General features: G+C 33.8%; 3 non-coding genes across 3 annotated transcripts; 1 reads left to right on the top strand and 2 right to left on the bottom strand.

Annotated features, from left to right (window-relative positions):
* Positions 1 to 7,685: 7,685 nt before the first annotated feature.
* LOC111784542 lies at positions 7,686 to 7,786 on the top strand. Its single transcript, XR_002813560.1, has one exon. It is a non-coding gene; the product is annotated as a small nucleolar RNA R71 (small nucleolar RNA).
* A 508-nt stretch (positions 7,787 to 8,294) lies between these two features.
* On the bottom strand, positions 8,295 to 8,368 carry TRNAI-UAU. Its single transcript has one exon. It is a non-coding gene; the product is annotated as a tRNA-Ile (tRNA).
* A 5,183-nt stretch (positions 8,369 to 13,551) lies between these two features.
* On the bottom strand, positions 13,552 to 13,623 carry TRNAQ-CUG. Its single transcript has one exon. It is a non-coding gene; the product is annotated as a tRNA-Gln (tRNA).
* Positions 13,624 to 14,937: the final 1,314 nt, after the last annotated feature.

Below are 14,937 nucleotides of genomic sequence, written 5' to 3'. Positions count from 1 at the left end.
CATAATTTTTTCAGTTTTGTATTTGACAAAGGGAAAATAATAAGTCCCACCGAAATTTGAACTCGAGTTATTGAATTCAAAGTCGAATGTCCTAACCACTAGACCATGGAACCACAAATATTTATAAGATTTGTGTAATAGATCTCTAAACTTTAAAAAAATAATTAGTACTTATATATGAACTCTAGTTTAGTATAATATAAATATATTGTATATTATGTTTCAGCCCGTCTTTTTAAACTACCGAGTCAGTCCCAAGATTAGTTGCGTCGACTATGCCTTACTTTTCTGGTAGGTTGGGTAGAAATATATATATGATTAAAATGTTGTATACTAGATTTGTGAAAACCAAGGGTAAAGTAGCATCCACGGAAAAAATAAATAAAGCAAATTCCTTAGGGGTGAAAACATAACTGAATGTATTTCCAAGGTAGCTTGTATGCCGATAGTAGCAAATATAACGTCTGTAGAGCTTCCAAGTCCCTTTGAACTTCGGTCGGTACTATTGAGCTAGACATGAGGTTGGTTAAGGACGTGTAACATGATAGTTTGTTGGATTATCTGGCATAGTGGATTCGCCCTATAGAAGGGCATTGGTCATGCAGATAATCAGTAATTACCCCACATGGTGGATCCATCCTGTGGGAAGACGTTGATCATGTTGGAAGTCTATGGAACTACCCAAGACTATGCACAACAAGAGCAATACATCTAGATCCTAGAGTAAAATTTGTAGTCTCCTCTTATGTCAACATTACAATAAGAGCTTATAAGTAGATTGCTTATGGTGTATATTTATACATTCACCCTTTTTTCCTTTCTTTGTCAAGTGTCTATAGGCTACCAGTTGAGGTGGAGGAGCGTTTGAGAGCTGTGCGGTCACAAAGGAGATCATTCTGGAGCATCAACTCTTTATTGTATCTCGGGTCTTTTGTATTTCAATTTATATTCCTGAATTAATTTTCGGTTTGTTATAAATTGGACAACAAACTGTTCTAGTCCAATTTTATTTTATATTTAGTTTTTTTTTTTTTTTTTTTTTTTTTTTTTTTTTTTTTTTTTTTTTTTTTTTTTTNTTTTTTTTTTTTTTTTTTTTTTTTTTTTGTTGTCCTTATTTTTATTTAAATTTTATGGAATTTTCGTATTTTATTTTACAATTTTTTTTTTGCTTTCATCTTTTTACTATGATCCTTATTTTGAAACCTTGAAATTTGGATTGTGGCATATTAGAATAAGAGTAGTCGGGTATTGGATTCTATAGGCTTTCTTAGGATATAAAGTCGTACACCTCTAAGACTCAGCTCGACAACATGGCTCACCACATCCCAGTATATAGGCTAACTTTATTTAGTAGTACATGATATGTTGTAAGACCTGTATGAACTTGTTATCCGTTTTTTTTCGTGGTAGTTATGATAACAACCTCAGGCGTTGAAAAGCGAATGGAAATTTGTGTATCTACGCTCTAGGAGCTTAATGGATGATATCGCCNCATGCTTAATGGATGATATCGCCCCATTGAGTATGTGTGATTGTATACATGATTGATAGTATATTAGCTCTAGGTGATTGAATGTGTGATTCTCCTTATGGAGGATAAGTAGTAGAAATAGTTTAAGACTAGAGTGCATGTGTCAGTGTTGCTAAGTTGTGACCTTGGATGGAACGCCTCTAGTAGTGTCCAAGTGCAATAGAATCATGAGAGATGATTACAGGGTGAGACTCCTAATGCACCTGACTGCACCAGATTTAGGGAGTTAGAAATGAGAATCCTTGAGATTTGAATGTCTGTCAAGACCGCCAAAGAATCATAGGGACCTAGAAAACCCCCATAGCAATCTTGAAGAAAAATAAAGGTAGCTTGTAGGCCGATAACTGCTGGTACAGTGTCTGCGGAGCTTCCACTTCTCTTTCCACTCTAATATTGTTTTGTTGGGCTAGGCATGATGCAGATTAGGGACGTGTGACTTAATAGTTTTTTGGATTAGTGTAATACCTCAGATTAGTTGAGATACCCTTAACAAGCCTATGAGAAGAAGGACTATAGGGCTTAAGATTCTGATGGACCTAATCAAGTGAATTAGATAAGGACGAAAGAAATATTCTAGATTTTTTATTTTCTTATAGAGAGGGAATTTTAAGGGGGTGACCGAGGAAAAAATGACAAACATTGGGTAAAAATGACAAATAAAATATTTTAAAAAATGGTAAATTACCAAAATACCATTGAAGTTCAAGAAAATTACGATAATGCCATTAAACCAGAAAATCATATATGCTACCGTGCCTACTTGTACAAAATCAATGATATCTTTTCATCCAGAATCTTTACCAAATTTAACGGTAGGAAAATCTAAAAAATATTTTCAGCGAAAAATCTAAAAAATTGAGTCACAAATTCAAGACATTTTGGAGGTTTTAAAGTCCGTTTAAGCTCCTTATAAAGTCTAAAATAAGAGCTTTGCGTTTGGCTTAAGAATCAAGCATTAGTGTGCCCTCAACTTGAGTTACAAGCCTTTACTTTTTTTGGTATAATTTTCTTAGATTTTCATCAAAATTAGTAGTTCACAGTTTACTTTCAAACTTGATTCTACTTCTAAATAACACTACCCACTAATTTGGTGAAGGAATCAAGTAAAGATTGTCATCATACATCGTTGAAATGTTGTTAGAGCATTACATAGTCCATAGGGCATCCGTCTAAGTGCAAAAATTCCATAGGGTATGTAAATGTTGTCTTCTTTCGATCTTCTTGACTGATTTTAATTTTATTTTATCCCGAATAATCATAAAAAAAGCAATAATGTGACTTCAAGTAAGTCAATCAAGCATTTAATCAATGAATGGTAAAGGAAAATGGTCATTACGTGTCGCTTTGTTCAGTCGTCTATAATCCATACAAACGCTCCATTGTAGTGGAGGTCATGTAACGCCCCGTTGGATTAATAATAATAATAATAATAATAATAATAATAATAATAATAATAATAGTAAAATAAAAATAATAAAATAAGCAAGAAAAAAAGATTAACTGATCACCTCTCTTTTAATCTCTCCACCCTACCCTAAAATGCCTTCTCATCCGTCATCAATAATTCTACAACCAAAAGAGAAAAAGAAAGAAAAGATTTTCTAGGGAGAAGAAAGGCAGATTGATCTTCTGAGAAGAAAGGCAATTTTCTGAGGGGAGAAGAAAGGCAATTTTCTGGAGAGAAGAAAGGAAAGATAATGGAGAGATTGTTAGGCAGATAATTGGAGAGAGATGTCATTTGAAAAGGTCAGTAGTCAGATTTAACTTTTCCTTTTTTCTTATATGGGAAGATTTAATATGTTGCAATTAGTTAGATCTCAGTTATAAACGATGATATTTAACCTAAGAGCCAATTAAAATTTGGTAGGAGAAAAGAAATACAAATAAAGAGGGAAAGACTGTTAAAACAGATCAAACAATCAGAAGAAGGGAAGAGAGAAAAAGAGAGAGAGAAAGAAATAAAGAGATTTCCAAAAAAAGAAAAAAAAAAGAAATATACGGTGAGAGAGAGAAAGATTTAGAAACAACCAAATCGATAGAAAATCTTAAACCTATTAATTAGACTGTTGAACAGAGTTTCAATACAATAGTTGTAAACAACATTGAGAAAAGATTAATTAGACTGTTGAATAGAGTGAAAGAAATTAGATATGAGAATAGAATTAGAAAAGAATTAGAATTAAAAGGAAAAAATGGAAGTGAAGAAGATTTTAAGAAAGAAAAGAAAATTAAATCGATCTAAAATGCTCGATTAATAGATTTAAAGGAAGAAAAGAAAATTAAAATAGATTGAAAATAATTTTGTTAATTGCATATACATTTTTTAGGAAAGAAATGAAAATGAGATTAGATTGAAAATGGTAGTACAATAAGGAAAAAATAAAAAAATAAAAAAATAATGATGATCATGATTCATGATATTATGATATTTTTAGGAAAGAAAAGAAAATCATATTCCATAACAGAAGAGATGAACGGAGTGATGGAGGTAAGTGGAAAATATGAGAAAATTATTATAATTTGTACCCATTAAATATAATATTATTGGATTGAATGATCAAGTAACATGAAGTTTATTACCCAATACAATTTAGAGATAATGAAAACATGGAATTCGATTTTTTACTGAGGTCGTTTTAGAGCTGTATTTCACATTGTTAGTTGGATTATTAATTAAAATGTGAAATGCTAACGAAAGGTGACGAACGGTTCGATATGAAGCGAACTCTAGCAACCTTTGGAGCAGCTCTCGAGGAACGAGAGCTTACGTTAATTAAATTAGGGTAAGTGGCCTTACTATAGGATAGGCTAAAAATTGTATGAGTTACGATGATGTATGAACTATGTCGTACGATGCGGTATATGAGTTATGATGATGTATGATGTATGACTTTGATGATGTATGAGTTATGATGATGTGTGGGTTATGATACCGGATGATGTGCTCAGTATATATATATGATGATGAGTGCCATATTGCATCATGTCGTTAGATCGACATAGGAAACAACCCTAAGAGCGTGAAAACGATATTAATATAAATATCTACGAGTATGTGTTACCTAGAGTAACAAAGAGATGAGACTAGAGGGTTGTGTCAGAAGAGACATTATGATGGATTTAGAGGGACCTCATGCATATTGTATGTTCATAAGCATAGGGCTACTTCCCCTAGAGATGATGAGTGCGGACGCGCACCGTATGATGAGCGCGAATGCGCACAGGTGCGAAAGCACACAGATGAGGGTGTTCATGAGGCGCATGACACTATGGGGTTCCGCTGACCTCCGGACGTCGCTACAGATTAGCTTGACCAGAGGGTCCAGGGGGTGTGCGAGCGCCCTGGGGACTCACACTCGCACGTGTGAGTCGTGTGTAGGGAAGTACTACACATCCAATTTGTCCGAGACTGGAGGCCACCCCTAAGATGATTAGAGATAGGTCCCTAAATCATGATTGCATGTGTTTGCATTTGCATGGCCCCTATAGTGGGGCCACTTACTGAGTATTCTTTGAAATAGTCAGGCCGTGTGCCACATCATTTTTAAGGTAAAGGCAAGGCGCACTTGTACAGAGGACGGCGGCATCGCGAGCAGAGACTGTGGCACGTGCATAGGGTAGACTCATATTTAAATTTCTAGTCTTAAGTTAGAAGAGGTTGTTTTGCATTTAATTGTTTTAAATTATTTTGTATTTGTTTTTGTTTTCTCTAAATTTCAGTATTTCATATTTAAACACGTAAGACCATGACTGTGTTTTAAAGAGAAGAAGTTGTTTTAAACGTTTTTTTTGAAGTTTACGTTATCAATTATGTTCATGTAAGAGTTATATTTCCGCATTATAGATGAGCATGAGACGTTAGTAGCGACTTTGAGTATGTGAAAATTTAGGGTCGTTACAGGTCAACTCATTGTTCTCATTTGTCATGGTTGTTATCCTCCTTTCTCAGGAACACATTGAATAGGATTGACCCTAATGCGTTTGCAATTAGATATAGTATTCCAGCATCTAGCCATGTGAATTTTTTTTACAACTTTCTTCATCATTGGATTAATCGTCTTTGTTACTTAATTGGTTTAAATTTTCCTTCCTCCAATTGAATCTTATGCCAGGCTAATTCTTTTTATATTTACCAATGTCCACCCTATCGCCCCCTTATGTTTCTTAACCCGCTTCTAGGATCACATCCTCTTGGGTTCATGATAATGTTCCTGAGATGATGATGGGTAGTGTCTCTTTGTCACCTGAATACAAATATTTAAGGTTAGGAGGTAGTGGTTTCAAGTCTAGCTGCACTGCTTTTTCCATAGATGCTTCATCGGTGAACTTATTCTTACCTCTAATTCTAGTGTCTCAAAAGTGCTGCTAAATTCATTTAAAATTGTTAACTGTTCTGTGGATTTACTCAAGCGGTTGTTTTCTTTCTGCTCACATTCCTAACTATTCCATTCCTCTACTATTGGTTGCTCTATAAACTCATAAACTCTTGAGCATTCTTCTATTACTACTACTTGATATTTCATGTTGTCATTGATATTAAATTTGACTTTCTTGTCACCCATTTTTAATGTTATGGTTCCATTTTCGACATGTACTAGTGTTCTCCCCATCGTTAAAAATGATCTCCCCAAAATAACCCATACATCATGGTCCATTTCTTAGTCTAAAATAATAAAATTTGTTGGAAATATGAATTTATCAACTTGAATTAAAATGTCTTCGATCTTTCCTTCGGGAGAAGTGATGGACCTATCACCTAGTTGAATGGTGACTGTAGTTGATCTAGCCTCTCCAATCTCTAACTTCTTGTAAATGGATAGAGGCATTAAGTTGATGCTTGCCCCCCAAGTCACATAATGCTTAACCTAGCTCCTTTTCTCCAATTGATGTGGGAATGGTGAACGAGCCTGGGTCTTTTTCTTTTAGTGGAATCTTATTTTTCAATATTGCACTACACTCTTCATTTAGTGCCACCACCTTGAATTTTTCAAATTCAAACTTTTTTCTACTAGTGAGCACATCCTTCAAGAATTTCACATAATTTGGAATTTGCTTGAAAGCTTCCACTAGTGATATGTTTATATAATTTCCTTTCGAATATCCATGAACTTCTCAAATGGGCTTCCTCTTTCTTTCTGTTTATTCTTATTCTTTGTGGAGGAAGAGGTGTTGGTATTTATGTTCTTCTCTCCCGTGTTGACTGTTGTTTACATTTTAGGAGACTACAGTGTTTATGAATTTTTGCTCTGCTTCTTCTGTTTAGTAGTTTCTCAGGGGTGACTGTCTCTATGTTCTTTAAGTTTTCTCCGTGCTGAGTATTTCTTTCTCACTTCTCAATTATATTGCTTGACATTACTCATTGCCTTCTCTTTTTGGTGTTTCGGTATCTGCTGGCAGCTTTCCAAGAAGTTTATTTCATAAGTAAGTTGCTAATCGATCTACTCGAACTTTCAAATTTCGAAAGCATGCTTGCTGACTCTGTATCACAACATCATTTTTTACTATATATTTCTTTATTAGGCTCTCAAGAGATGTTCTCCATATGGGTTGAGCTTGACTAAATCCTTTCTCTTTGGTGTTGGCTTGTTGAGGATCATATGTCATTTGATTTTTTAGTCCAAAACTTGGATGGTAATTTTCTTTCCATTGAATTTTTTTATTATAGGAACTTTGTCCCTTCCATGAAAAATTTGGAATTTCTTTAGGTTGAATTTCAGGTTGCCTTGACTAGCTTGATTCCTCATATAAGAAATTGAAGTCGGATTACTTGGACATTGATCAAGAGTGTGTTCCTCTTCTCAATATACACAAGATTCGGTTGCTATTTGGGTCATTTTAGTAGTAGCTTGGACTGGTGCTTTAGTGATTGAGCCTTATGCCAATGCTAGATTTTGTAGAATATTAGTCACCGAAGCTAATTGAGCGTTGATAGAGGTCAAAACATCAATTTCAAGTATTCCTCGTGTCTTCTTTTCTAGATTTCTCCTCACATCGGCCCATTAAAAATTGTTAGATGCTATTTTCTAGAATCTCATAAGCTTCATTATATGTCTTTGACAAAATATCTCCATTGGTGAAAGCATCCACAACTTGATTAGTAAGCAATATTCAATCCATTGTAGAAAGTCTTCATTTGGATACAAGGGGTAATCTATGGCCATGACACTTTCTAAGAATCTCATTGAATCTCTCCAAAGCTTCCCTTAGTGTTTCATCTTCAAAATGTTGAAAAGAAACAATCTCATTTCTGAACCATGAGTTTCTAGTGGATGAAAAATACTTGATCAAGAATGACTCTGCTAGACTATTCCATGAATCAATTGTTTCCGGTGCTAAAGTATTCAACCATGATTTAGCACAATCCTTCAAAGAATAAGGGAATAAACCTAATCACTCCATTGAGTTGAAATGAGTTACTAACTCCCAAAAATTGACTTTAGATGTAGGGGGATCTTCTAACAGTCGTCCATGAAATTGTCCAATGGTTTGGAACATTTGGAACATCATAAGTTTTATCTCAAAAGTAATTGCTTGCATTTCTGGTCTGATATTGTACGTATTTAGCTCTTCCAAGCTTGGTGTGCATATGCTCTGATTGCTCTCTTCTCCATTAGCCATCACTGTTGAATTTTCAAACACCTGATTCAGATTCAGTTGGGCTTAATCTACAAAGTTTGACTAAGAATAAAATAGCTACAAAAATAAGAAAAAGTCTTAAAATAGTGGAAGTAAATGTAGCCACCAATAACATACATGGTTGGGTTGGTTTTGGCGGGGCTCGAACCCGCGACCTTCGGCTCATAAGACCAACGCTCTAACCAACTAAGCTACAAAACCTTGTATGTTTTAATTAAATCAATATTTGAATAAAAAAAATATAATTATAAGCTTTTCTTATTTCCAAACAAATAATTTTTAAACAAATTATAACTTATTTAGCGAGTATTCTCTACCTCGATTGAATTAAACTTTAAATTTTAATCAAGAATGAGTTTTATGAGAGGTATGTGTAACGCCCCATTTTAAAAAATGTAAGAAATTTTTTAAAAAATAATTATTTTTTTTGGAGTCAAATAAGGAAGAACAAGAAAATGAAGATAAATTCTTTTATATAAATGTTGGACATATTATATATTTATATTATATACATATATTTATAGCATCTATTTTTTGTTGTATGTTTTTAGAATTTGAAGTTATATAATAAATAAAATCTAAATTATGTTTGTAGAATTTTATATTATACTGTTGCCTAAAAATATTATTTGCTTTATTATTATGTTTAATATTTTTTTAATAAAAATTATTCAATTAAAAATGGAAGAATTTTAAATATATATATAATAAAAATCTTTACCTGTTGTGTAGATTATTAAGTCTTAAATTTTGGGTTGAAATATTCCTATTTTATTCCTATCCTTAGGACATGCGTACTGGTAACACTCTATATTCACGATATGTTTAGAATCAATGATCTTAAAGTAAATATATCTTATTCGTGTAACAAATCATCCTCATGAGCTGAGTTAAAGTGACATTATATTTATTGTAACTTTTGAGTTTCATGGAATCTTTTGAAGTGTTTTAAGTTTATCATTGAGGTCATCTTTCATATTTTACTACTAGAGTCTTGGGTCATGCAATGACCTTAGATTTCTACTATCATAAAGTCGCAACCGTTATCATAGTCTAGCTCTTATGTGAAACTGGACATTTAAAACTTTATCTTAGAACACTATCATGGACTTATATATTTGAAAAACATCTTTAAAACAACATAAAAATAATAAATAAAGTAAAACATTAAAAGTAAAAATACCCTGTACTAACCGAAAACAAAGAAAATAAAATACCACTATTCTATGCATTTGTCATGGTCTCTAATTGCGATGTCGTCGTCAGTCGTACATAGATGTCTTGCCTTTGCTTGAAATAGAACACACGACTTGAGTATTTTAACAAATACTCAATAAGTGACCCCACTATTGGGGTCTAGGAATAAAAATACATGCAATTCATGATCTAGGGACCTATCATTATAACTATCATAGGGATGGTCTCTAGTTCGGAAAAATTGGATGTGTAGTACTTCCCTAAACACGACCGACATGTGCGAGTGTAGATCCCAGTTTGCACTTCCTCTGGACCTACCATAGTCAAGCTAGCCTTCCGTAAGTCAGCATACCCCTAAGTGTCGTGCGGGGTATGAACATTATCAACATCATCGTGTCCGCGTCTGTACTCATCATTGGAGAAGTACAATGTATATGTACACACAAAATACATGAGGTTCTTATAGTTTTTATATTTAAATCATTCTTATGACACAATCCTATACATTATTCACACATTACCCTAGATAACATGCATGCATTGACCTTCTTAAGCTCTACAAAACATAGTAACAAGCATAAGTTATTCGTAGTGTATTCTTTAGATGATTTTAGAAAAATCTTAGATCTTGAGTAAGAGTTACTTTGTTCCACCTGAAATCTTGAACATATCTGTATGTTCTTAGGAATAGACCTTATGATAAGTAGTACGTCATTTGGAAGGTGTTTAGACCTTGAAATACTTTAAAAGGCTCTAAGGGCATTTTGATCATTTTACATGTTTGGAATTTAAGAAGCAGTACGTCATTTGAATGAAGTTATTCATAAAGATTTTCATAGAATGTCTAATTTAATGATACATTATTTGACATTTATTTGACATTCATTCTAAGTAATTTTTGGAAAATAAAATGGTCACGTTGATAACCAAATTATAAATAACTAATAATATTTTAACCAATTTTATTTCAATTTGCTACCTAAACTTATTCCTTTGTTTCATTTCTTTTATAACAATTTCCATAGTGTTTATTGAGCATACAGTCCTAATGTCAAAACTGAGGTTGGGTCACAGTTTTGTTTGACGTGGCTGGTTCGGGTTAATCGGCTACGTCATCGTCTTCACCTTTGGAAGGAAGAAGATGCTTGCGACCTCTAGCTCCGTCGTTTGAAAACGCTTCTCTCCAACTCCATTCATGACGTTTCTTCCCTCAATTTCTTCATGAAACTTAAAGATGGGTACAAAGAATAGCTAGGGATTGATTTCATACCTTTTCGTGAATGGTAGACTAAGCTATTCACCTCCAAAGTTCGTCGAAAATTAGTTTTCTCGCCGGAGTTCAACCCAGAAAATTTCTATTGGGCAGCTGTTTCTAGAGGTTTTCAAGATCCAATTTTTTTTTTGAAATATCTTCCTTATTCTTTCCTCTAACTAAAATAATTGGTTCAAAAGATCTATGTAGCCTTAATTTTGAGAAATCATCCTCGATTCATAACTCACCCAAAAATGTACAATTTCAACTTGGTCTAGAACATTTTGACTTTCGATTTCTTTATCAAAGTTACTCAACTTAATCCTTTGAAGCTAAAGGTATGCACAAACACATAGAGGCATTCCTATGGTAGTGTGTTCTTATGTAACTTAATAACAAATTTTTTAACATTTTGAGCATACCTTTAAGAAAAAAAAAAAAAGTCTATTTTTTACTTTGATCCTAGTAATGAGATAAAATATCAAGAATTGCACAAATAGGTCATTTGGTGCGTTGATATAGAGAAATGTTGGAGGAATGACCATAGTAAGGAGGGGACACGAGCTGGCCGCTAATGTAACATAGCATGAAACAAGTGGAAAAGAGGCTACATCAACATTACCCTAAAAGGAAAAGGAAAAGGAAAAGGAAAAGGAAAGTATGTCTAAGAGGGGAAATTTGCTTCGGAAGGATGAATTTCATTTATAATTCCCTCAAAAGTGTAAGCCCGGATTAATGAGGTCTTAAAAGCTTCCTAGAATGAAATGAATGATCAATCATTCCATTTGTGCTTGAAAATAATAGGCGACACGAATCTATGGTTTCTATCTGTCAATGGGATATCAATTGTTTGGATGCCTTTAAAAGCGTCGAGATGATTTGCACAAAAAATGCTAACATATATTCGAGGGAAATCCCAACAGAAGTAGAGGAGAAGAACACAAAAGTGAGCGAGAGCAACCTCCATCAACTTTTGGATCTACACGAAGGGGAAAGCTTAGGTAGAAGAGCAAGCGTAACTATTGATAGTAAAGAGGAGCAATTAGGGAGTGCATGAACTATACCTCTAGACTGGAATTTCTATTTGATCCTAAAATTGGAAGAATACTACGAAAAATCTTAATCCATGCATAATCAAGCATGAATTGCAAGTTGCCATGTTCAAGTTAAAACCAATGATGTTCTTACAATTGATAAATTTCATAGGTTGCCTTAACTCGATCCTCATTTACACTTAAAATCATTTAAAGGTGTAAGTGACTCCTTTAGATTTGAGGGAGTTGAATGGATGAGATTAAGTCTATTTTCCTACTCATTAAGAGACACCGCAAAATCTTAGTTAAAAACTCTGCCTCTAGGAACAATTAACTCGAAACACTTTAGCTTAAAAGTTTTTAATCAAGTATTTTCCACTCACAATAAAGGTCAAATTCATAAATTAAGTATTAGCCTTTCAACAATTTGATGAAGAGACCTTGAGTGAGGCATGAAAAATGTTCAAAGAATGACTGAGAAAATTTTCCAATAACAAAATACCCCATTACATACAAATGAAAATTTTCTACAATGGCGTAAACAACACCACAAAGCAAGTGGTACATGCCTCTACAAACAAATCTATTTATCAAAAACTTATAACGAGGCTTATGAGATATGGGAAGAGAATAGCCTCTACTAATTATCCATGTGCAGGGGTGAAAAGCAATCCTAGTAAAAAAAAAAAACCCTAAAGAAATAATGAAACTAGACATATTACCATTGCCCTGTTACCATTGCAGATATGTTAGTTATATAATGTCATTTTATGTTCTTCTATATCAAGTTCTGCTATGGTATTCCATATTATGCTATGTTATACTTCAATATGTTACGTGAGCCAAGATAATTATGTTATGTATAAAAGCTATGCTATGATGTTATCATGCCATGTATAAAATTGTTAAGAAATTGATGTTCTATGATGCCTAAGACTCCTTAGACCATGTCATGACAACTATGCTATGTGTTACATGAGGAATTATGTAAGTATGATTCACAAACTTAATATGTTATAGATAAATAGAGGTTTGTCTTGCATCATACATTATGTCATGATTCAAAGCTACGAGAACCTCATGCATATTTTTGTGTCATGTGCATCGTAATACTTTCTCATTATGAAGAGTACTGACGCATATATTACGACTGGTGATTTACGACATTTATGTTAGCCATGATGTCATACTGCCCTTTCCCTCCATAGTGTCCGACACAGCCTGTACGAGAGCTATCTCAATTAGTCAGGCCCAAGGGGTGTATGAGCCTACTCGGTGAGCCCATGCTTGTACGTGTGGGCCATGTGTAGAGAAGTACTACACATCCAACCTTACGTGAGCCAAAATTTCAAATGATATGTCCCTCCAAGTTGCATGTGTTAGAATTTTCAATCCCAATAGTGAAGTTTCGTGTTTCTTAGAATACTCAATCAATATGCTACTCATACATTTTAGGTAAATGTAAGTAAGACACCCCTATACATGATGACCCGGTTGCGATGAAGGCTATAGATCCAATGTTAGGATAGTTACATTATATCTTTCTATAGCCCTTAGGTTANCCCTTTTTTTTTTTTTTTTTGCTTTATGGTTTTCTTGGTTTTGTTTTAAATTTTTTATTTCAAACGGTTAAGTTCATGACGTCATTTGAGAGAGTTATTCTTGTGAGTTTATTGAAGAAGTGGATAGTATAATTGCATGATGATCTAGCTAATCTAGCTAATTGATACTCTATTCTTCTTCAATGTGATATCTCTTGGTTCATATCACCATGGAACCACAAATATTTACTGGACCGAGATTTCAACTCGAGTTATTGGATTCAAAGTCCAATACCCTTACCCACTAGACCATGGAACCACAAATCTATTTGCATTAGTTACTACTCACAAACAGAAATTAGGTTCCACCGAGATTTGAACTCGAGTTATTGGATTCAGAGTCCAATATCCTAACCACAAGACCATGGAACCTCAAATATTTACGAGATTTATGTGTAATAAATCTCTGAACTTTAAAAAATAAATAATACCTTATATTGAATTTTAGCTATGGTCTTGTATTTTAACTACTTATGTATGAGCTCTAGTTTAATATAATATAAATATATTGTATATTATGTTTTAGCTCGTCTTTTTAAGCTATCGAGTCAGTCCAAAGATGAGTTATGTCGATTGTGTCTTACTTTTTTGGTAGGTTGGGTAGAAATATATATGGAGAAAGTGGATGATTAAAATGTTGTACACTAGCTTTGTGAAAACTATTGGGTAGTGATTTATATTAGCTAATCACAAAAGAAAAATAATTATGTTTTTTATTACAATAGGTAGAGTAGCGTCCACGGAAAAAATAAATAAAGCAAATTCCTTAGAGTTGAAAAGATAGCGGAATGTATTTCCAAGGTAGCTTGTATGCCAATAGTAGCCGATATAATGCCTGCAGAGCTTCCAAGTCCCTTTCAGCTTCAGTATGGTACCATTTAGCTAGACATGAGATTGGTTAAGGACGTGGAATATGATAGTTTGTTGGATTATCCGACATAGTGGATTCGCCCTATAGGAGGGCGTTGATCATGCAGGTAGTCAGTAATTACCCCGCATGGTGGATCTGTCCTAAGGGAAGACGTTGATCATGTTGGTAGTCTAAGGAACTAGCACATACAAGAGGTAGAGCTCTTGACATTTAATGACTACATGGCATGTTGGATGGATTCGCTAGCAACCTCCCATGGATGATGAGCATGATAGCACTCACCATGCTATCTCCACGTGATGAGTAGCATATCACTCACCATGCTATCCCCACATGATAGAGAGAGTTTGCCAACTATATTGGATACCAGTTACCCGCGTATGCTAAGCTATCTACCCAAGGATATGCACAACAAGAGCAATACACCTAGATCCTAAAATAAGATTTGTCGTCTCCCGCTATGTAAACAATATAGTAAGAGCCTTTAAGTATTGCTTACGGTGTATATTTATATATTCACCCTTTTTTCTTTTCTTTGTCAAGTGTCTATAGGCTGCCAGTTGATGTGGAGGAGCGTTTGAGAGTTGTGGGGTCACAAAGGAGATCATTCTGAAGCGTCAATCTCTTCATTGTATTTCCGGTCTTTTGTATTTCTATTTGTATTCATATCCTGAATTAATTTTTAATTCCCTTAGTAATAAATTGGACACTAGTCAAATTTTACTTTATATTAAATTTTTTTGTTGTTGTCATTTTTATTTAAATTTTATCATTTTGGTCTTTTATTTTACATTTTTTTGGCTTTTGTCTTTTTA

The sequence above is a fragment of the Cucurbita pepo genome, unplaced genomic scaffold (genome assembly GCF_002806865.2).
Source record: "Cucurbita pepo subsp. pepo cultivar mu-cu-16 unplaced genomic scaffold, ASM280686v2 Cp4.1_scaffold000229, whole genome shotgun sequence".
Taxonomy (NCBI): Eukaryota; Viridiplantae; Streptophyta; class Magnoliopsida; order Cucurbitales; family Cucurbitaceae; genus Cucurbita; species Cucurbita pepo.
This window is presented reverse-complemented; position numbering and strand designations above follow the sequence as displayed.